The following is a 24,468-nucleotide window of genomic DNA, read 5'->3' as shown; positions in this document are numbered from 1 at the left end:
CTGTTGAGAGATAGTTATAGGGTTGACACAGGGGGAGGGGGGGGGAGGACAAGGGGCCATCCCTGGAAGTTATGAAAGGAAACTGTGAGCAAGAGGGTAACGAATGGTTTCTTTGCATGGAGGATGGCTGAATCATGCAATGAATTGCCTGATAGACCTCCCATGATGAGTCTTTTGACTCCATGGAGGCATGAATCATAATAATAATATTTGTTAAAAATATCCAGCAAATTACTCATAATTCTGTTGGAAGAAATAAATGTCTAGGTAAAATGATTAACTAAATTTCATTAAATTATTATGCCAATATTTTGTCTTTGATCACCCTAGCATGATCACAAGCATAAAGATAACACCCAAAACCTGGCAAAACAAGAGATTACCACTGAAAGCAATGCATCAGGATAGATAGAAAGTCTTGCAGTGGGTAGTATTCCTAAGGAGCAGAAAGAAGGCAAAATAGTACCACTCCATAGGCATGGTTCAAGGATAGGTTTCCGAATATAGACCAGTCTGTATAACTGTGGTTGTTGTCAAGATGTTGGGGAGATTGGTTCAGAATAGAATACAGGATTGTTTGATTTAAGGCTGTGTACTATATCGTTGGTGCTGTACATAGTGTTATATCCCCATTTATGTGGGGGTGGCTGACTATTCTGTATATCTTTAATTGTCATTACTTTCTTTAACTTTAAGGTTTTGTATCTCTTGCTATCAGACTTCGATTGCCGACAAATTTGTATAGATTAAAGACTGCGCCAGCCGGCAACTAAATTCTGATACACTATCTAAAATACTTAAAGAAAATTGTAGGGATCAAGATATATGCAGTCATGGTCCCTATTCTCATATCACTATTGGTTTCCCCTTTAAATGCAAGGTACGAAATTTTCCAAACGGTAATTCAAATCTGCAGAAGATATGACAAACTCAATTGATTATATAAAAAGAAACACATTTATTATTTCACAAAGACAAGTATACATGTTATTTAAATTCTTAACCTTAAAAGAGTCTGGGTTCCCCCTTACTTAATTAAACACATTTAAACTTCTGTACTATGATCTCTTACTGGGCATAAATTCCTCACTTCTGTACATATATCTATCCTCAGACTCTCACAATTAAGTTACCTGATAATATCATACATGAAACATTACATATAAACACTAGACAATTCAATAAATCTGACATGTAATTCTCTAGGACAATAGTACTTATTTCTGCTTAATTCTCTCCCCCAAAATATCTGTTAACACTTAACTACTTTCTGATCATATGACATTACTTTTCTTAAATCACTTAAACAGTCCTGAGCTCGGCCTCCTGTTTGGCTGGAGCCTAATATGTTTTCTTCTTAACAGTAGACAGAAGTGTCCAAATTGCAGACTGTTCCTATGGCTCAACACGTAAATAGCGTGTGTTCTTAACTTCTGTTTCTTTATTCCACGGATAGTTTAATCCTACATTAATATAAGAAAATCTTCACTTACCGTTCTTGCTTTGACTAGGTATTCTGATCTGTTCACTGTACCTCCTCTGATGGCGGGCTTTGTTCCTTTGTTCTACACGAACCGAAAGCACTCATACACAGATTTGTACGCTGACGTGGATTTCATCAGCGGCTCTTTCTCCTTATGTGTTTGAACACATTGTAGTTGCAGCTTTAACCGATGTAACATGCATAGCAAGGGGAGATCCTTGCTACACGTGGTGGCAAGCTCTACATAACTCTCCTATGGGAAACTTGGTGCCGACGAACCTCGGAGACGAGACACAAGCAATAAGAGATAAGAGAGCGGTTCGAACTCCCGCTGAAACTTTTATACTTCGGAACAGCGCCCTCACTCGGCGGTGTCGTCACACATACGGCGGCAGCCGATTGGACGCGGTGGCTACGAACTGTCTTTACATGCCTTAAACTCGTACTTAGCTTATATATATTTATTTGTTAATACTACATGACTTTCTACTTTAATTCATTCACAGTTACTATCTTAATAAACTCATGGGCTAACTTAACACTGTTTAGAATTTACACATCTGGTTATTTATATTTTCCTGGGACATTATTCGGTACATTTCCCATCAGGAGGCATAAGCATGTCCTTATCCCTGGCTTTTGAGGTAACTTAATGTTGGGTGGGAAAAAGGGATGACTCATCACTTTTTCCGACACAACAAAGGCCCCCCCCCCCTTTAATTAAAATTTTTTCTTAACTGAGTTATGACAAAATTTCCTTTTAGCAACATCCTCTCTTTTCTCTGGGAAAGGGTTGGCTTCCTTGCCTACTTCTAAGCATGTATCTGTGTGCCGGCTGTTCATCTGCTCAGAAAATCCATCATGAACCCCCCGATCAGTGTTATTTCCACTAGTAATATCTGGGGCTTCCCTATGTCTTATGAAGAAAGGGGGTACTCGTCTTGGGGGAATTCCTCCTTCCTTGTTTTGTGATCTCCGTCTTCTTTTGGTCGCACCTTGCTGCAGGACGAGTTTGGACGGGAGTTTTCCCTGGACCCATGTCTGTTCTGACCCCTTACGTTTCTTGCATTTCCTAAGACCCTCTCTAAGGAGTCACAAAACAGACTAGTCTTGCTGGCCTAGTTTTATATGGTTTGAGGCGATCAGCATGTACAATGGTGGTCTTACCACGAGGGCTGGTTTCTTTGACTCTGAAGGTTACAGGGGTTATTCTTTCAATTATCTCAAACGGTCCAACTGCGTTCTTACCGAACTTCCCCCTTTTCCCTTTCTCTGAAAACCTTGGTCCATTAGAACCAAGCTTCCTTCCTTCAAGTCTTTGGTTTTCCTGAGCTTGTTCGCGTATAATCTTGCACGGAGAGAGCACCCTTCACTGGTTTCTGCTACTGATTTATATGCTAGCTTGTTGTCCATGAGGTTGTTTAGATATTCATCTGTATCGGGAAAGCCTGTTTCTGCCCTGGAGCTCCTGAAGTCACTTGGGAAGAGGGGCTCAAACCCGTAGAGTATTACGGCAGGCGCTTCCCTGGTAGCTGAGTGAAGTGCAGTCCTGCATGCGAAGAGGGTGTGAGGTAACTGAGCATCCCACTCTGATATCTGTTCTTCTGCTAGCTTTGCTAGGGTGAGTTTCAGAGTGCGGTTTATTCTCTCACACCTACCATTCGCTTGGGGGTGATAGGGTGTGGTAAAGATCTTTTTTATTCCCAGTGAGCTGCACAGCTGTAGGATCATCTCGGCTGTGAAGTTAGTGCCCTGATCTGACAGTAGGGTCTCAGGTGTCCCATATCTTGAGAAGATCATTTCAAATAGCATGTCTGCTACAGTCTTGGCCATTTGATCCTTCATGGCTACAGCCTCAGGGAACCTGGAAAACATGTCTATGACAACCAGGATGTATCTATTCCCTCTTGACATGGTGGGGAGTGGCTCTACAATATCCATTGCCACGGCCTGGAAAGGGCGTGAGGGTAGAGGGAACGGCTGAATAGGGGCCTTACCAGTGATTGGGGCTTTCCTTTGACAGATGTTACAAGAGAGGACATATGCCTCCATGTCGCATCTCATTCCCTTCCAGAGATACCTATCCGTCACCCTCCTTAAAGTTCTGTGCACTCCCTGGTGCCCTGCTAATTTATTATCATGGAGTGTGTGCAGCACCCCAGGGATCATCGCTTCGGGCACAACTATTTTCTCCTTCCATTTCCCGGTGACGCCTCGTCTAGATATTAGGAGACCGTCATTATCAATGAATATGTTGTCACCGGTTCCCCCTTCCTGGTAGTTACCTCCTTCACTTAGCAATTTCTTGTAAACTGGTCCCCATACCGGGTCAGCCTTCTGTGCCTGAATGATGTCAAATTTCTCCAAGGTCTGACATCGCTTCTCGGGTGCTTCCCTTCTCTGATATTCCTGGATGACCCCAATCCGTTGGGTGTTTACATTGATGTGGCTATAATTCTCACCATGCTGGGGTGTTAGTGATCGGGATAGGTAATCGGCTACTACGTTAGCCTTTCCTGGTATGTAGCTGACCTCCCTTCTGTACTCCTGCATTTCCAAAGCAAAGTGCACTATTCTCTGATTTTTATCCTTCATGGATGACATGAAGGACAGAGGCTTGTGATCGGATCTGAGGACGATGTTTTACCCACAAAAGGTGGTGGAATTTCCTGAGGCTGTACACGATGGCCAAAGCCTCCCTCTCAATGATGGAGTAATTTTTTTCCGAAGGGGATAGTTTCCTGCTAACAAACGCAACAGATTTGAAAGAATCCCGTTCCTTTTGCTCAAGCATGGCTCCAATAGCATCTTTGGATGCATCAGCGGCAAGATAGAAGGTTTCCCCAAGTTTTGGATGAATGAGGACAGGGGCAGTGGTCAGTGCCTTGTTTAGTGCATGGAATGCTTCTTGCTGCTCTATCTTCCAGGCAAACTTGGTTCCCTTCCTGGTTAGGCTCACTATTGGCATCATTATCTCAGAGCATTGGGGAATGAATTTTCGGTAAAAATTTACCATCTCTAGATACCGCCTAACCTGCCTGATTGTGGTGGGGGGTTTTACATCTAAAATGGCATTCACATTGTTATATGAAGGTGCTATCCTGTCCCCGGTGATCACGTGTCCGAGGTATTCTACCTTGTCAAGAAAAAAAGCATTTTGAGCATTTTAGAGACAGCTTGGCCTTGTCCAATCTGTTTAGTACGTTTAGTAGGATCTCAGTGTGCTCTTCCATGGTGGTGGAATATATCAGTAGGTTGTCTTGGAAGCATAGGATGCCTTTGCCCAAAAGTCCCACCAGCACACCATTCATGAGGCATTGGAAGCTCATAGCCGAGTTTTGGGCCCCTTGGGGAAGCCGACAGAGTTGGTATTTCTGCCACTTCGTGGTGAAGGCGAAATATTGTCTGTCTTCCTTCCTGAGGGGAATCTGGTAGTACCCAGAATTCAGGTCAAGTTTTAAGAAGACCTTTGCCCCTTCTAGGCCAAACAGTAGCTCTTCTATAGTACACACTGGGAAATCAATGGGTTTCGTGACTTTGTTCACTTCCCTTAGATCAAGAACAAATCTTAAATCACCGTTTGCTTTCTCGACCAGTATGAATGGGCTGTTCCAACGGGAAACAGACTTCTCAATTACACCTGCCTTCTCATATTCTTCCATGAGCTTTTCTAATTTGTTTGCGTGTTTGAGGGGGATTTGGTATTGTTTTATGTGTACAGGTGAGGTCGAGGTTATTTGAACAGCGTGTTCTATGGCATTAGTACAGGTGAGGGTGCTTATTCCCTCAGTAAAGTGGAGCCACTTGTGGATTTGCTCATCATCTTCTCCTTGTAAGTGATCTGTTCTTCTTCAAACTCCTTAGCAGATATCAAATTGGTCTCAAGTGACTTGTTTTCGAGCGATGTTTTGCAGGGGTTGGTTTTGGGGTGGTGGGTCTTTCTACACAGAGATATTGATTGGTTCCCAAAGTCGCAGGCGAACTGGTTTGACTTTAAGAAGTCTAGTCCCAATATGACTTGATTGCTGGTGTCATTGGGTATCTCTGGTAAGATTATTATGTCATGGGTGACATCAATGGGGAAACAAGGGATGGATAACCTCGCTCTCAGCTTAGTGGAAGATTGTAGCTCTACCTTTGCTATTCCCATTATTTTGTGAGCTGTTTGGAGGGGAATAAGTGTTTTGTTATGAGTCATGTCAAGAACTGAAAAAGGAACTACAACATCTTAAATGGACCTTTAAAAACAATGGCTACTCTCTAAAAAATATTAACAACCAATTATCCCACTGTCAACGTAGCAACGTAGAGACAGAGGACGACTCCAAAGGTCATATCGTCTTGCCATATATCAGTACACTATCCAAAAAGCTGAGTAGAATTCTAAAGAAGTTTAACATAAAAACGTGCTTCTCGACTATGCCAAAAATAAGATCACGCTTCAACAACTATAAACAACCTCACAACCTTCTACAATTCCCAGGTGTATACAAGGTCACTTGTGAATGCGGAAAGCCTTACTATGGGCAGACAGAGAAATCTATCTTACTATGTCTCGAAGAGCACCAGCGAGACATTGCTTATAAAAGAACCAGCGCAACTGCTCTGTCAAGCCATGTCCTGTTTTCAATAAACACGAACAACGAAAGCCACCAACATGAAATAAACTGGACATCAACTTCAAACCTACACATCTGCCATGATGAAGTAGAGCGCCGCATTGTCGAGTCAAAAGAAATCACCTTGGACCCTTTTCACATGAATAACAATCTTAGCTATCATTTGCCTGACTCTTTCGACTCTACTATTAGATACTGGAGATCACGTGATTCCACACACGCACAGGTGTACAACAATAGAACTTTAACTCGGACTGTAGTTCAAGCTCATAATAACTGTAATTTACAGTCGAATATTATGGCTTTATAATTGTATAGCTTTAGAGTGTGTCAATGTTAATTTCAGTGTCTTTTAATATCTTTCTATGTTCTTATCGCCTGATGAAGTCGTTCTTGACGAAACATGTTGCGTTTTTTCAAATAAATGTCACTGTGTTATAATTCTCGGGTTTTAAGTCAGTTAATTTAGAAAAATGAATATATATATATATATATATATATATATATATGAAGCTGAACTCAGAAAAGTTATGAGTATTGTATGGAAAGCTAAGTTGGAGTATGAAAAGAAATTAGCTGGCTAGGTAAAGGAAAATCAAAAGATTTTATCATTATTGTGCAAGTAAAAGAAAGTATGAATGCAGAAGAATAATTTTACTGAATGTGAATAGTATTCTTATATCAGAAGCATATGGATTATGTAACATAGTTGTTGCATAACCTGGGTAAGAATTCAGCAACTGGAACATGTAGGATAAATGGGACAGATGCTAAAGGAATGTTCAGTCAAAATGGCTATACCCTCAACATCTTCTCCTTTAGCAACAACTGTTCTAACAGAAACTATCAGGTCAGGTGGATGAAATCACTCCATTTCTTCCTATCCTCCTAAATTCTTCCTTCATGAACACTGCGCTAGTTCAAATTTCTGTTTTTCTAGATCTTTTCTAGTTCAAATTTCATTTCATGCATTCTTTCTAAATTCATTCAATTAGATATCCAAACCACTTCAAGCAAGAGTTCATAAGAATTGCTTGAACACATTTTAGTCCTAAATTATTCCCAAATGTCCACATTTTTCTTCAGTCTTTTCTTGTTTTTTTTGCAAACATCCTCCTTTACATATTTGCATTGAATTTCAGTCTTAGCTTAGGAAAGATCATGCAGGAAAGAAAAGAATGTGTGATAATCCCATTAAAGAAGGGTGATGAAAAAACTGATGTGTGTACTGTCAACTTATCATTATCTCTGAGGTAACTAAAGTTTTAAGAGAAGTTGGTGAGAACTCACTTACAGAAATGGGTAGACAAACAAGATATATTTTGCAAGGAACATTTTATATTATAATTATATTATGCCTGAGTTGAATAAAGGGAATGGATACACTATGATACTGTTGGACTTTCTTAAGGATAGGATACCACATCTGATAAGATGCCACATGAAAGGCTGTTGCATAATAGAGAATATCGGATAAACTAGGCTGTCAGATTGATCAACTGGATTCAGTATTGGCTGTCCAATAGGTATCAGAGTTGTGTATGGTGGGGCAATATCAAAGAGACAGACGGTTACAAGAGGGATTCCACAGGGCTCAGTACTAGGACCTATATTGTTTAACCTTTATATCAATGACATTGTCCATGGATTGCAAGGGGATATTCAGTTGTTTGCAGATGAGGCAAAGCTGGGAAGGGTTATTAGTAATAGTGCAGATATGATAGCCCTGCAAGAGGATTTGAATAAGCTAGATAGATGGGCAAATGAATGGGGGTCTCAGTTTAATGCAGCAAAATGTAAGGTCTTGAGGTTTGGGAAACATCGATGGGACACTGCATACTCTATGGGAGGAGTTAAACTGGAGGAAGTAAGGGAGACAAGAGATCTGGGGGTTGATGATTGATAGAAACCTGAAATTTAGGGGACATATTATGAAGGTAACACAGAGGATTGCTGCAATAATGAGAAGGACATTGACCTGTGGAGATAAAAATGTTATCATTCCATTGTATAAGACTCTGATCAGACCACACTTAGACTGTTGTTCTCAGATCTGGTCACCAGGATTTGAAGGGATTAAATTAACTGTGGAAAGGGTACAGAGGCAGATAACAAAGATGGTTTCAAGACTGTACAATGTTATTTATGAGGATTGGTTGATGGAGTGTGGGTTGCAGAGTTTGGTGGATAGAAGAAGGAGAGGTGATATGATTAAGACTTTTAAACTGTTGAGAGGTGGTTACAGGGTTGACACTGGTGAGTTCTTTTGCTTGGTTGAACAGCGGGAAGGAGTCATGACAAGGGGCCATCCCTGGGAGTTATGAAAGGAAACTGTTTGCAAGAGGGTGAGGAGTGGTTTCTTTGCATGGAGTGTAGTTGAACCATGGAATGTATTGCCTGATAGAGTGGTGAGAGCGAGAACGGTCAATGAGTTTAAGGAGTGGTATGATAGACTTTGTGTTTCCTAGGAAGGCCCTCCCTCGATGAGTCTTGATGGACTTTGTGTTTCTTAGGGAGGACCTCCTGCGACGAGTCTTTTGACTCCATGGAGGCCTGAATAATAATAATAATAAAAAATAATAATAATAATATAGTAAGAGTAGAGAATATGGAATTGAAATATAGACTATTGGCATGGATAAGTGGGTAGCTGAGAGGCAGGTATCAGAAAGTGGTATATGGGGGGGGGGGATATGAATCAGCTAGATTTGAGGTAATGAGTAGTATGCTCCAAGCATCAGTCCTTAGACCATTGTTATTTAATCTGTATCATCAGCAAACAATTGGAAAGGACTTGACAAGAGATCTTCAATTCTTGCTGATAATACAAGATAGACAGAGCGATCAGTATTAGTATCAGAAGTATATGCTACAGATATACAGCATTTGCAGGGCGATTTGAATAGAGGTTTCTTGACATGTGGACAAACATTAATGGTTGTCAATTCAATATTAGTAAGGGTAAAGTTATGTACAATGGTGTCCAAAAGTTAAGAACAAACTACATATTTACTTTTGTATGAAAAGGTTTTCATGACTACAGCCAAATGTGGACATAAATTTATTGTCAGCATACTAATAAATTATATTACACAAAAAATGTGTTATCAATTTTGTACAAATTAAATTGCAATATGTTTTTGTCAAAAGTTACAAATTTCCTAAAAATTTAGGAATTAATGTACAGTGCTTACTAGAAATTATGTGACATTTTAGTATAGAATATGTCTACCACGAACTGCAATGCAACTCTCACAACATCGTACCATGCTTAGCATCAAGTGATTATTATTATTATTATTATTACCCCAAGACTTCATGGAGTCAAAGACTCATCTGGGAGGTCCTTTTAACACACACATCTCGTCATACCATGTCTTAAACACACTCAAACTCATTGCAGACACCACACTCTCGGACAAGGCATTCCAATCATTCACAACTCTACACGAAAAAACCTGTTTCTCACTCCCCTACTCACACCCTCTTTATACAGTTTCCAGGGATGACCTCTGGTTCTCCCCTGATCTACAACTATTCTCTGTAAACCGTCTCCAGCATTGATCCTATAACAACCCCTTACCAACTTGTAGGTCTCTATCATATCTCCCCCTCTTCCTCCTCTCCACCAGACTCTGCAAATTACATCTTCTCAATCTTTCCTCATACTCGATATTCCAGAGGTCAGAAACTACCTTAGTCAGTCTCCTTTGGACCCTTTCCAACATCTCTTCTTCCTTCTGAAAAGTGACCAAATCTGGGCACAACAGTCCATGTGTGGCCTAATCAAAGCCTTATACAACGGAACAAGAATCTCCCTACTTCTACAAATCAGGACAAATCTTCTGCATCATTCCCAGAAGCTTTTGTGTTGTCTTCACAATTTTGGCAATGTGTCCCCTCAATTTTAGATCCTTATCCACTATCACCCCCAGATCTCTTATTTCCTCTACCTCCAACAAATTCTCACCAAGCATAAATTCTGCATCCCATCTTTGTTTTCCAAATTTTAAAACCTTACATTTTGCAACATTGAACTCGCATCCCCATTTCCGTGCCCAATCACTCAATCTATTTAAGTCTTCTTGCAAGGCCACAAGATCTTCACTACTCTTTATGGTTTGTCCCAACTTTGCATCATCTGCAAACAACAGATTATCTCCATCCAAATTTTCGCCAATATCATTAATATACAAGTTAAATAGTAATGACCCTAAAACAGACCCCTGAGGCACTCCACTAGTGACTTTCCTTTTCCTGGATCTCGCACCCCCATACACAACTTGTTGATACCTATCAGATAGCCAGTCTCCAATCCAATGCACTAATCTAGTATCCAACCCCATCTGCTCTAGTTTGACTGTCAACTTATCATGAGGTACTCTATCAAAAGCTTTTGTGAAATCCAAATATATTACTGTGTGTCCTTCTCCTCTGTCCAAGGAAGCAGTCACTTTATTGTAATAAGTAGATTACTAAAACATGACCTCCCTTTAACAAATACATGCTGTCCATCTAAGATTATACCATTGTTGTCAACCCACTCTGGATCCTAGTTTTCACAAGCTTCTCCAACAATTAACCACAACACTTGACACACAGCTAGGCCTATAGTTTGATGCTTCAGTTCGATCACCTCCTTTATGAAGTGGCACAGTCTTGCCCTCCTTTCACACCTTAGGAACTTGACCAAGTGCAAGACTCGTATTAAAAAAATATGTCAAGGCAGGTGTCAACTCTCTGGCACTTTCCTTCAGAATACGCGATGATATATTATCAAGTCGCACAGCCTTATTTACATCTAGTTTACTCAACTCCCCAAACACCTCTTGCTCACTTACAGTCAGTCTCTCCTCCCCATCATCAACTGCTCTCAATCTCTCCATTAAGTCACATTCACAAGATTGAAAGATCTTTATGAACTGCTCATTAAGTATCTCCACCACACATTCTGCAACAGCTGTCTTTATACTATTTTCTCTAGTCAATGTCATTCTTCCATAATCATTCTTTCTTTAGCTGGCTACATATCAAAAGAACTCCCTAGAATTCTTTTTGGCTTCATTAGCTAACTGCTGTTCATACCTTTCTTTAGCTACTCTCACCAACCAAGTCACCCTCCTCGCCTGGTCTTTGTAGACTTCATGAAATTGGTTATTTCCACTTCTCTTATGCTGCCTCCACAATGCCCTTTTTCTCTGTATTGCATGCTTAATCTCTTTTTCTCTTTATTCATCCATCTCACACCTACCTTATTTAACCTTCTCACCCTTGGAATACATTTAGACATTGCATCTTAATAGTTTTTGAAAATCCCTCAAGCTGCATTGATCTCTTTTCCAGCTAACTCCTCATTCCACTCTACACCCTCAAGCTGTCTCCTGAGCTCTTCATAATCACCCCTCCTTGTAGTTCCACATATACCCTTTTCTCACAGGGGTCCTCGCACTGCTGGCAACCACCCAGGTAATCACCTCATGGTCACTCTCACCAATTGGTGGATGATTTGACACGTCATTTATAATTACATCCTCTGATGAGATGACAAATCCAAGACCCTTAATCCTCGTGTGCCCTCTGTTACATACTGTCTGAGGTAGTTATCCTCAAAAACTCATTTTCTTTACTTCCAGTGTTGCCATCTCATCATTCCAGTCTATATTGCCATAATTAAAATCAGATTTCTTGATTCAGGAGTTCTTGAGGCAACTTGGTCCACTCCTCCTTCAGATCAAGATAAGGCCTTGTTTGTTTTCTGGAGGGAAATTTCGAGCATCCGTTTGTCTCCCTGTTGTGTTCTAAACATATTCTATGGGGTTGAGATCCGGAGAGCATGCTGGTCACTAAATTTGATTTATATCTATGCTCTTCTGAAGTATCTCCACTGCTCATGTACAATGTGGTGTTCATTGTCATCCATAAAAATGAATTCTTCGCATACAGCACCAGGGAACAAATGAACATGATATTGAAGAACTTCGTTTCAATATCATTCACCAGCCATAGTTCTTTCTATTAACACTTGTAGCTCAATATGTTCATTAAGCATAATCCCTCTACACACCATGACTACCGTATCCATCTCTTTCAAGAACATTCTCATGATAGTAACTAGTACCACTTTTATGCCATATCAAATGTTGTCTAGAATTGAAGGAAAGACTGAAACAACTCTCATCTGTAAAAAGTACATTATCCCATTGGTGTCTTGTCCAGTTGTATAAATTTTTTATGGATACAACACTACTGAAAAATGTGCTCTATGATGAGCTGTGTCTTTAGACTTGTGTCTAAAGTGATGCAGACCACAAGCCTTTGGACATATAGGCTTCTTGTCTCAGACATCTTACCACAGGTTGTCAAGATAACTACATACCTGTGCTTGAATGGAGCAGACTTGCAAGTTGACTTGACATGTTGTGTCTATTATGTTTAGCTGTTATAACCAAAAATCTGACTTCATGCAATGTGGTAGAGCAAGGGTGAACGCATAGCAAACATCTGAAACAAGTTCCATTGGTTTGAAATGCTGCCCAATGCTGAATACAATACTGTGTGAGATTCCAAATTCTTTGGCATATCAGTAATTCTGTGGCCTTCTTCATCCAATAATTCCTCCCTGTGTGAAATCATCTAGATGATGTCTTTGAGATATTACAAGACATCCAAGTTTGCAACTTTATTCCTTCACAAAAGAGCTTCCTTCAAACACAGTTTGCTTAGCACATCCTTTTGCCTTTTATTCTGTTGAGTGCTAGTATGTGAACCCTTTTGAACCAAATTCGAAACTTTGAATGTGTACCTGCTTTCTACTTGGAATCCTCAGTTATACAAATTGCGACAAGCTGATTCATCTCAATTTGTGGTTGTAATCTTCAGAAACAGTTTTCATTACATTTTGGACATTAGTTTACTTTGATATGATGCAACATCCAACAGCATATTATATTGATATGATTATGCTTGGAGCAGCTGACAAAGCTAGAGATCTTGGAGTATGGTGGATAGAAAGTTAGAGTTCCGAGGATGCAAGAAAAATTGCAAATACTACTCAGAGAATAAATGCAATGTTATTATTATTATTATTATTATTATTATTATTATTATTATTATTATTATTATTATTATTATTATACAGCTATCTCTATTGAGTCAGAAGTCTCATTATGGAAAATTTATTATTCACAGACTAGCCATTATTCACACAATACCTGTCATAGCTCTTCTTAAATTCATTCACTTATGAAGTACTCAGAACCATTTCTGGCAAACCTTTCCACACATTTACTACTCTCCAGCCAAATAATCTTGTCCTTCATTCTTGCTGACCACACTCTTACACAGCTTCCACTAGTGACTCCTCATTCTCTCCCTTCTTACCATGTACTGAAAACAAATTCTTCACTGTCAATCTTATATAACCCCTTCAATAACTTATATGCTTCTATCATGTCTCCTCCTGTTTTCCCATCAGCTAGTTTTTAAAGCCCACAGACATTCAGTCCAATCTTATAGGATTCATTCTATAGACCTGCAACAATCTTTGCCACTTGCCTCTGGATCCTCTTCAATTCTCCTCATCCGTACAGAATCCAGATCTGTGGGCAATAGTCCACATGCTGCTTTATTGAAGCCTTATATAGGGGAAACAATAACCTCTTTATCCTTGCTTGTTAGCATGTTCTTCTACATAAACTGATGTGCTGTTTTGGTTAACTTCACAATATTCCTTCTAAACCTCAACTCCCTCTCCACAATTCTCTCTAAACATGAGCTCCTTCACAAGTCCCTCTAAACCTCAACTCCCTTTCCACAATCACTCCCAAGTCCCTTGCCTTAGCAGTTTCCTGCAGTTCATTTCCATCAATATAGTATACTGCTTTAAATTACAGATTCCAAGAAATTATATTATTGATTTAATCCTTTATCCAAGTGTAAGCAAACAAAGTTTGCACCTGAAGTAACTTTAGGACAAGGTAACTCATATATAGTAACTAATGACTTCACATCACCTGCCTTAGTATCTCATTAATGCAAAGCACATACCCTTATGGACATGTATTATGAGAAGGGACTATGCATTATGAGAGGGGTCACTACCCAGACCTGTTTTGACCTTTATTAAGGTCTCATCAGTGGGAGAGAGACTCATCTGTAATTTATAGTATAACCAAGTGGAAAAACTTCCAACATCTGTCTCTAATCCAGAATATTTTAGTAATAAGGGGTGACACCTTTTGGCTACTTGTATATGGAAATATGACTTCTGCATTAGTTCAACTTTGGTATCACTTCTGAGCCTGGCTCCCTGGCTCCCACTGATGAGACCTCAATAAAGATCGAAACCAGTTTAGGTAGTGACCCTTTCCATAATGCATAGCATTATACATGTCTGTAAGGATATATATTCTTTGCATTATGGGATACTAAGGGAAGTGGTGTGAAGTCATTAGTCTCTATATACAAGTTGTCCTGTCATGAAGTTACTTTAGGTGCAAACTTTGTTTGCTTACACTTGGATAAAGGATTAAACCAAGAATATAATTTCTTGGCATCTGTAATTTATAGTATAACCAACTGGAAAAACTTCCAATATGGTATATAGCTAGTAATCTCTTCTCAAAGTGCATTACCTTACACTTCGCCACATTAAACTGGCAGTCATTTAAATTTGCCCATATTGTTAGTCTGTTTAAGTCTTCCCGCAGGATCATTGCATTACTTTCATTTACCATTGATCTTCACAGTTTAGCATCATCAGCAAACAACTGAATATTTTCTCTTAAATCATTTCCTATATCACTGATATACAAATTAAACAACAGAGGACCAAGTACTGAGCTGTATGGTACACCAATGGTAGCTTACTTTCTCCTGGACTCAGCTCCTCTAAACCACTCTTTGATATCTTTCCATTGGCCATCCTCTAGTCCATTCAGATTCGTGTTCATCCCCATTTTCTCAAATTTATAAACACAGTTCTATATGGAATCTTGTCAAATACTTTTGCGATGTCTAGCAATATTATTGAATAGCAATTTCCCTTATCTAACTCCATTGTCACTTTATTAAGAAAGCCAAAAAACATGTTGCCCCTTATAGAGTATCATATTCCTATCCATCCATCCAGTCCTGAATAATGTTGTGCACCAATTTTTCCAATACCTTAAATACCACTCCAGCATTGCTGATTGGCCTATAATTTGCTACTTCTGTCCTTTATGCAGTGGGACTATTCCACTTTCTTCTCCATTAACACTTTCTCAGTATTGAGGCTTAAATTAAGTAGCTTAGTCAGAAAAGCTGATAATTCCCTTGCACATTTTTATAATACCTGGGCTGATATGCCTTCTAATCCTATTACTATATTCATATTGAGGTTCTACAATATTTTAAGTACCTCCATTTCTTCAACCTCTGTTCTCTATGCTTACTCAGCAATTCAACTATTTGGTTTAGTTCTGTTACCTCCCCGTCATCAGCACTTTTTAAAGTCATCCTTCCATAATCATTTCTCCTTTTACTTGCAACATAGCAAAAGGACTTTTTAGGATTTCTTTTCACCTCATCACCTAGCTTTCTCTCATAATTATCCTTGGTCTTCCTTTCCATACAGGTCACTCTTCTTACTTGTGCCTTATAGTGTTCACAGGCATGTTGATCACTTTTTCTTTATAATCTTCTCTTTGTGTGCAACTCCTGCTTAACGAAATTATTCATCCATCTACCTCCTACCTGATTTATCCTTCTAATTCTGGATATACATTCTGATATTGATTTCTTCAAACACCCCTTAACCACCTCCTATGCATCACTCATGCACCATGTGCCATGCATCTCTCCACTCCAATTCTTATGCCATGACACTGCTGAAAGCTGACTCCTCAGCTTGTCAAAATCACCTGCTTTGTAATTCCAAAAAATGTTGAAAGGAACATTGACATATAAGAATATGTAAGTCATTTTGCCTCTTTACAAGGCTTTGATATGACCAAACCTGGACTACTGTGTGCAGATTTGGTTTCCTGCTTTCCAGAGGGATAAACAAGCTTTTTTTTTTTTAAAGTAGCAAAGAAGAGTTCCAAAAATGATATTGGGATTATAGAATGTAGATTATGAAGATAGATTGAGAGTATGGATCACAGACTCTGGTAGACAGAAGAAAGAGGGATGATATGATAGAGGTCTGTAAACTTTGGAGAAGGCATTATAGAATATTGGATGATAACATTTTTCATTATATGGAAGGTGGGGAAAGGACAAGATGGTATCCATGGAAGTTAAGTTTGTGTACAGTTAAGAAAGGGATAAGAGCTAGATTTTTCTCTCACATAATCAGGAATGAGTTGGTATCCAAGTTGTGAAGAATTGTCCAATGCCTTTTTTTCTGATGAAAGATCAGAGGGACAACTACCTCAGACAGTATGTAACAGAGGGCACACAAGGATTGAGGGTGTTGGATTTGATCATCTCATCAGAGGATGTAATTAAATAAATTATAATAATTATAAATGAGGTGTCAAATCACCTTCCAATTGATAGTGTCCATGAAGTCATTACCTGGATGGTTGCCAGCAGTGTAAGGACCTCTGTGAAAAAAAGGGTATATGTGGAACTACAAGGCTGGTGATTATGAGGAGCTCAGGAGACAGAGACAGCTTGCTGATGTAGCATAGAATGAGGAGTTAGCTGGAAAAGATCTCAGTGCAGCTTGGAGGATATTCAAAAACTATCTAGTAGAAGCAATGAAATGTATTACAAGGGTCAGAAGGTTAAATAGGGTAGATGTGAAATCGATGAAGGAAGAGATTAAGCACATGTAATACAGAGAAAAAAGGCAGAGTTCTTTCGTTTGGTGGAACAGCAGGAAGGAGCAATGACAAGGTACCATCCCTGGAAGTTACGAAAGGAAGCTGTGAGCAAGAGGGTGAGGAGTGGTTTCTTTGTGTGGAGAGTGGTTGAACTGTGGAATGCATTGCCTGATAGAGTGGTGAAAGAAAGAATGGTCAATGAGTTCAAGTAGTGATATGATAGACTTTGTGTTTCCTAGGAAGGACCTCCCACAATGAGTCTCTTGACTCCATGGAGGCCTGAATAATAATAATAATAATAACAGTCTATTTTTATTTCCTTTGTTTATTCTCTCTGTTTCTATCTCTATACTAGCATTGCTGCCTGAATATTTCCTAAAACCATACAATCTGTAGCTCTGTAAATCCAGTGTTAACAAGTTTCTTATTTCTGCTCAACTTTCTATTCATCCACATTACTAGTATACCATAGGTAAAATAACTTCTGTGTGAAATAACCTTACATTAAAAAAAAAGTAACTTATGCAGTTTCTCACTATATGATATTAATCACTGTACTGGCTATTATGCCAGTACAGTGTATACACTTATATTAATGTATACACTAGAGTACAGTTTATTTTTGATTAGTTTTTTTTCTATAAGGCATTCTTTCATATGACTTCTATATAATAAATAAAAATGTCAGTAAAACTTCTAACAAATTTATTGAATGTTTAGAGGTCATGACAGCATGTCAAAGTTTGCATATCAAATTGCATATCGAAACAGTATAATAATTAACACATTTCTGAATACTAACAGTGCCAAATTCTTTCATACTGTTCTCATTTTTAATATGATACTGCCATTGATGCCATTTGTTCATTCCTCAATCTTTCTTAGAACTCTCATAACTGCTGTCTCCAGGCTTTGATCAAGGGTTTTATTTCTAACCCAGCTCTTAGATCCATAAGGTGGTTTAAACACTGTCTTGTATACAGCTAGGTTAGTGTTTTGACTAATTTTTCTCTTATTCCATATAAGTTTATTCAGTTGACACTCCTACTATACCAGCTTTGATAATTACCAAATTTAATTTGCTATTTAAATTATACATATTTTTGGTCATAAAATGTTAAAAAATATAAGACTTATTGTTAAACTGACCATAGATTTTTAATTCGTACGTATGTTCGTACAACATCGCATACCAGTTTCGCTAGTAACTGACTAGCTTTCTCAAGGCTTGCACAATACAAAAAAAAAAAAAAAATTATAAATGCAAAAAAGGTTTAAGAATACAAAAACGTTAGTATCTGTTAGGTAGCTATGGTAACACGTTCGCGTGACATGTCTGTATGAATTGTGACATTCTACTCAGTATCATGAACATGTGTTACATGCAAACGCGTAATACGATTATTCACGTACTGTAGATCTGTTGAACTGAGGGAATTAATTAGATTTTTCCAAGTATTGTTCAGTATGGTCCCTTGATTTCTGTTTAGGTTGCTGCCTGTACGTAGCACTACTGCTGCTTCTTTAAATAACCAATGTCTGTAATCTTCGTCTACATAGGTCATAGATCTGTTATTCCAGTCTATAGTGTGGTTCGAAGTTGAAAAGTGATGTGGTAATCTGGAGGTGATCGTTCTGTTGTGATTTACATCGCCAACATGTTCTTTCTGTCTTATTTCCAAGCTTCTCGAAGTTTGTCCAATGTAGGAGAGACCGTACTTGCATGGAATATTATAGACACCTGGATATTTATAAAATGGAACATTGTCTTTAGGAGATCTTAGAATGTATCTGATGCTAGTAGTTAGTTTAAATACAACCCTAATGTTATGGGCCTTTAACAATCCCACAATTTTGGTGAAAATTGAACCCATAAAGGGGAGGACTGCTGTTGAAATTTGCTGGGAGACTGTTCTTTCTTGTTGGTTATCTTTGTATAGAAATTTGTTGATGATGTTTCAAGGATAACATTTTGTGATAGTGTTATAGCGATTTGGGACAGTTCTGTTTGAACTTCTTCATCGTCGGAGATAAAGTTTCTGGCTCGATTTCTCAACATGTGGATGATGCTCTGTTTATGTACCCTATGATGGTTTGAAGAGTAGTGTAGATATCATCCAGTGTCCATAGGTTTTTTGAAAATGGACAATTTGAAATTGTAATTGTTACCTTGTCTTTTAACTAGTATGTCCAAGAAGTGTAGCTATTGATTGTTTTCTACTTCTAGAGTAAATTTGATTTTATTGTGGAGTGAGTTGATTCTATTGACAAACATATGAAGGTTTTCCATGTTGTCCTACCATATGATGAAGATATCATCTACATATCTCCACCATATTGAAGGTTTAGGAATAATGTTGGTGAAGATTTCATTTTCAAATTTCTCCATGAAAAGGTCTGCACATGGTGGTGACAGAGGGCTGCCCATGGCTAGGCCTTCTAATTGTTTGTATACCTTGTTGTTAACTTTGAAGAAATTTGATTGTAGGCAATGCTTGGTCATCTTTGTAATATCAGCAAGAAAGAGATCTTTGATAATGTTCATGACTTCTTCTACTGGTACATTTGTGAATAAGGATACTACGTCTAGACTGGCCATTATGTCTGTTTGTGTTATCTTCACGTTTTTGAGTTGGTCAACAAAGTGTTGAGAATTTTTTATGTAGGATTCTGTTTGTCTAATTTTTCCCTTAAGTAAGTTCGCTTAGTGCTTAGCCAATGGGTAAGTGGGGAGGACCTGCCATCCACAATCGGATGAAGTGGCACTTCTTCCTCATGCACTTTAGGTTCCCCATACAGTCTAGGACAGTGATGGTGAACCTTTTTACCCAGGTGTATCAAATATCTATTTTTTTTAAATATTAACATTGTTGATGTGCCACTTGCATACATGCATTATAAATTTAACTACATAATCATAGATGGTGACTTATACATATCATATTAGGCTATTTATTTAATAGGACATTGATATAAAATCTTTGAATTCATATTATACAATTAATTTTATAAAGTGAAATTACAAACTTACGTTACATTTAATGACTTTTCTGTTGCTGAGTACTGGTAGAAAGTTGCTACCAGTACTCAGCAACAATAGAAAATAGCATTAAAATGTACACACTATAGTGTGTACATTTTAATGCTATTAATGCTATACAGGCAGTACTCAAATCATTGCTCAATCTATTTCTCCCTTTCGATTTGATATTATTTAAGGCAGAAAATAGAGTTTCACAAGAGTATGTAGAAGAGAAAATTATTAGAATAGCTTTAGCAAAGATTTTAAGAGCATGAAAGTTTTCGGGAAGTCTATTCCACATGCTTAGAATTTCACAGTCTGAAATTTTACACGAGGTATCATGCAGACGTTACCGCTCAAGTTCTTCTGATTCATTTCTAAGAGCAATAAACTTTCTTTTCCAGATAGGATTACACTGGAAGTCGGCTAGTTGCATTTCTAGATCTTTTAAATCCAACCACTCAAAGCCATCTAATTTAAGATCCATGAATTATGTTTCATCAGGATACTTTATGAATTGGATTGTTTGTTCCAACATTCAAAATTGCTCAAATCTAGAAGATAACTGCTCAGTTACTGACTTTAGACTTCGATAAATTGGTTGATATGTTGTTCACATTTTTGGGGCTGATGTCGTTAAAAAAAATTTCCCTCTTGAGCAATACTTAAAATTGTCACTTTCTAAATCACGTTGAAATATTTTGAGTTATTCTCAAAGTTCTTGATCGTGCCAAACATAACATCGACGGATTTTCTGAAACCTTGCAATTGTATATTAAATTCATTCAGGTGCAATGAAAAATCTGTGAAAAACATCAGCTTATTGAGCCAAGCGGAATCGTTCAACTGGAAAATTCGTGCTCCATGCCATTTGTATTTAAATATAATTTAATTACATTTAAACATTCAACAAACCGTTCAAGTACTTGGGCACGACTCAACCATCGAATATTATTGTACATTAATAGACCATTGTACACTTATTCAACTTCGCTTAAAAGTGAATTAAATTCTTGTTTGTTTAAAGCCCTAACAGCAATAAAATTAGTTACCTTTGTCACAATTCTCCTCACATCATCCAAATCCTTTAAGCATGATTTCGCACACAGTGTCTCCTGATGTATAATACAATGGAAACAAACCAGGGGATAACCAACATATTCTGTAAATTGTTTGATAAAACTGACATTATGACCAACCATATTAGACACGCCATCAGTTGTAATCGAAAATATTTTTGATAAATCTATCTGTTTTTCACAGAACACGTTAACAACGCAGTTGCATATGTCTTTACCTGTCATGTTTTGAGGTAAATTTTCTAACTTTATCAATTCCTCGTGCATAGAATCACCGCGAACAGACCTTGCAATAATAGCCAGTCGAGCTGATGACGTAATATTCTGTAGTTTCGTCAAGACAAATGGAAAAACAATGGCATGAGTTCAAGTCTTGTTGTAATTGATTTTCTATACTAGCATTCATTGATATAACTCTTATTACTACTTATGGTAACTCTTTCGTGCGCTTTACAATAACTTCCTTATTATGAAAATCTTCAAATAAAAATGGTGCACACTTTACGAAAGCTTCTTTAATATAATCACCATCACCAAGTGGTTTCCCATGTTCAACAGCAGCATGTAAAATACTGTTGAAATACGAAAGAAATTTAATTAAAGCCTCTGATTGTGATTCTGCCAGTTTTTGATGTTGCGAAATGTATTCTTTGCGTTCTTCAAAAGTTTTTTCTAGGAGCAGTTTGTGCTTAGTTTCAAAATGTCTTCTTATATTCCAAGTTCTACTCACAGATAGCTCACCACACTATTTACAGAGAACTTTATTGCCTCTATCAATAACATCATATTGTTCAGTCCAGGCATCTTGGAAATTTCATCCACTTCCTTTCTGTGATAATTTTAGTTTTTTATTAGTGCTAGCTGCCATTGTAAAAGGGTTCACAAATTAAAAAAGAGCACAATTATATACAACAGTAATTAAGCAGTAATAATTAATAAGAAATAACAATTACTGGAAATGAATTATACACCAGTAACTTAAATTACTTATGTGGCATACCATGCAAGACTACCACTACTTCTTTCAGCAGGGTTGCCAGATTTATTACTGGTACGTTCGTAGCAACATTGTTACGTTTTAGTCTCTATCATGCTACTAAATAGCAGCTATTTAGTAGGTTTTGTTGCATCTCATTGTAAGTTGTTACTATTTGCATTATTTAACAACATTTACTGAATTTATTACAACTATAAAAATGTTTTCATTATTTACTCAGATAAATTCAATATTTAATGCTACGAATTATATTTTCTGTTAAAGTGGTTTTAAATATGTTTAGAACTTGTATTACTCAGTCGAGAGACTTGGAATGCATGCATGAACGAATTTCACACAAAAGTCAAATGAAAACTTTAAGTTTATAATATATAAAGCACATATTTATAAGTTTGTATCACATAATATTGATAATAAGTTTTATAAGTTTGTATCATATAATAATGATAATAAGTTTTTATATCATATGACTATGCAGAAATTATAATGATTAAGAAAGAAAACGTAAACTTAAAACGCTCGTTATTTATAGACAAGTTACAAAATATAATAGAAATAAACTAACTACAAAATTAAATACAAAATACAAATAGGCTAACTACAAAATAATATAGAAATACGCTAACTATAAAATATAATTCTTTCAATGTCCGAAGCCTACCTTCGTCTTAACTGAGAGCAATCTTACACGATATATCGCAGTTTTTTCATAAGAATACCAATATCTTTCAACATCCAAGGTGTGTCACCTGAAACCCTCAAATGTGTCAGTGCTGACATGTGTGTCATAAGTTCACCAAATAAGAAACTCAAAGATTAGAATCAGAGAGTTTCTTGCAGAATATAGTAAACTATTAAGTATCAGCGACACTAGCGTTAGCCAATGCAATGCAAGGTTTGAGTTTCTTATTCGGTTTTAAAACTATGTGGGATTTAATATCCCCTTAATTTAAGTAATGTTTTCATTACCGAAATGAAGCTTATTTAGCTTTTTATACTTAAGTAACTTAATGGTTGCACCTGTTTGGAAAACTCGTTCGCAGAGTACATAAGTTCTTTTCGCTATACACTTTGGTATTAGGTCTAGCTACTCACTGATGAAGCCTCAAAAAAGGCTGAAACCAGTCTGGGTAGTGACCTTCCTCCATAATGTAATAACAGCATACATTTCCTTGGAAATGTGTTTTTACATTACGGAAAATACCTAAGAATAGCTATCTGAACTTCCTCCACCTTTGCAACGAGTTGCCCTAGTATTGTACTACGTACTAGGATCACTTGCATTGGCTAACGCTAGTGTCGCCGATACTTTATAGTTTACTATATTCGGCAAGAAACTCTCTGATTCCAATCTTTGAGTTTCTTATTCGGTTATAAAACTATGTGGGATTTAATATCCCCTTAATTTAAGTAATGTTTTCATTGCCGAAATGAAGCTTATTTAGCTCTTTATACTTAAATGAATCAGATATCCTAAAGAAAGGTTTTAACTTTTCAATCACTCCAAATTATGTTCCTAAAATGGACTTTATGTGTGGAATTGAAAAAAGTCTCTACCCGCTACCACAACTTATAGCCAACGATATTAGATTCCAAAGCACGATCATCCTAGCAACAGCAAAACAACCAAAACTGAATACTACTCCATATGATAGGAAAGCTATTCGGAACTTGAGTAAGAACAGAGAAATAATAATAAATAAACCGGAATAGGGGAATGCCACTATCATCCTAAACTCAAAAGACTATTTCAAGAAGATAAACGACTTACTATCAGACAGTTCCACGTACAAAATCCTCAACAAAGATCCTACCATGAAGAACCATAATGAGAGAAAGATCCATAACATGATCTGTAACATGAATACTTGGCCTGAAGAACTAAAAAGAAAGCCTAAATCCTCACATCTCATTACTCCTAGACTGTATGCAGCGCCTAAAGTGCATAAGGAAGAAGTGCCACTTCGTCCGATTGTGGATGGCAGGTCCTCCCCCACTTATCTATTGGCTAAGCTCCTAGCGAACTTACTTAAGAGAAAATTAGACAAACAGAATCCTACATAAAAAATTCTCAACACTTTGTTGACAAACTCAACAACGTGAAGATAATCTGAAGGAATGTGCCAGAGAGTTGACACCTGCCTTGACATATTTTTTTAATACGAGTCTTGCACTTGGTCAAATCCCTAAAGAGTGGAAGGAGGGCAAGATTGTGCCACTTCATAAAGGAGGTGATCGAACTCAAGCATCAAACTATAGGCCTATCTGTGTGTCAGGTGTTGTGGTTAAGTTGTTGGAGAAGCTTGTGAGAACTAGGATCCAGAGTTGGGTTGACAACAATGGTATAATCTTTGATGGACAGCATGGATTTGCTAAAGGGAGGTCGTGTTTTAGTAATCTACTTACTTATTACAATAAAGTGACTGCTTCCTTGGACAGAGGAGAAGGATACACAGT

General features: G+C 37.6%; 1 protein-coding gene across 1 annotated transcript in view; it reads left to right on the top strand.

Moving 5' to 3' along the window:
* The window catches only part of LOC150097054 (uncharacterized), a 353,024-nt gene that overhangs the window by 25,214 nt on the left and 303,342 nt on the right, over positions 1-24,468 (top strand). The gene's annotated exons all lie outside the window — the stretch shown is intronic.

Source organism: Typopeltis vanoorti, chromosome 18, assembly GCF_054136105.1.
Source record: "Typopeltis vanoorti isolate ZY-2024b chromosome 18, IOZ_Tvanoo_1.0, whole genome shotgun sequence".
Classification (NCBI taxonomy): Eukaryota; Metazoa; Arthropoda; class Arachnida; order Uropygi; family Thelyphonidae; genus Typopeltis; species Typopeltis vanoorti.
Note: the sequence above shows the minus strand (reverse complement) of the source record. Positions and strands in the feature narration are given on the sequence as shown.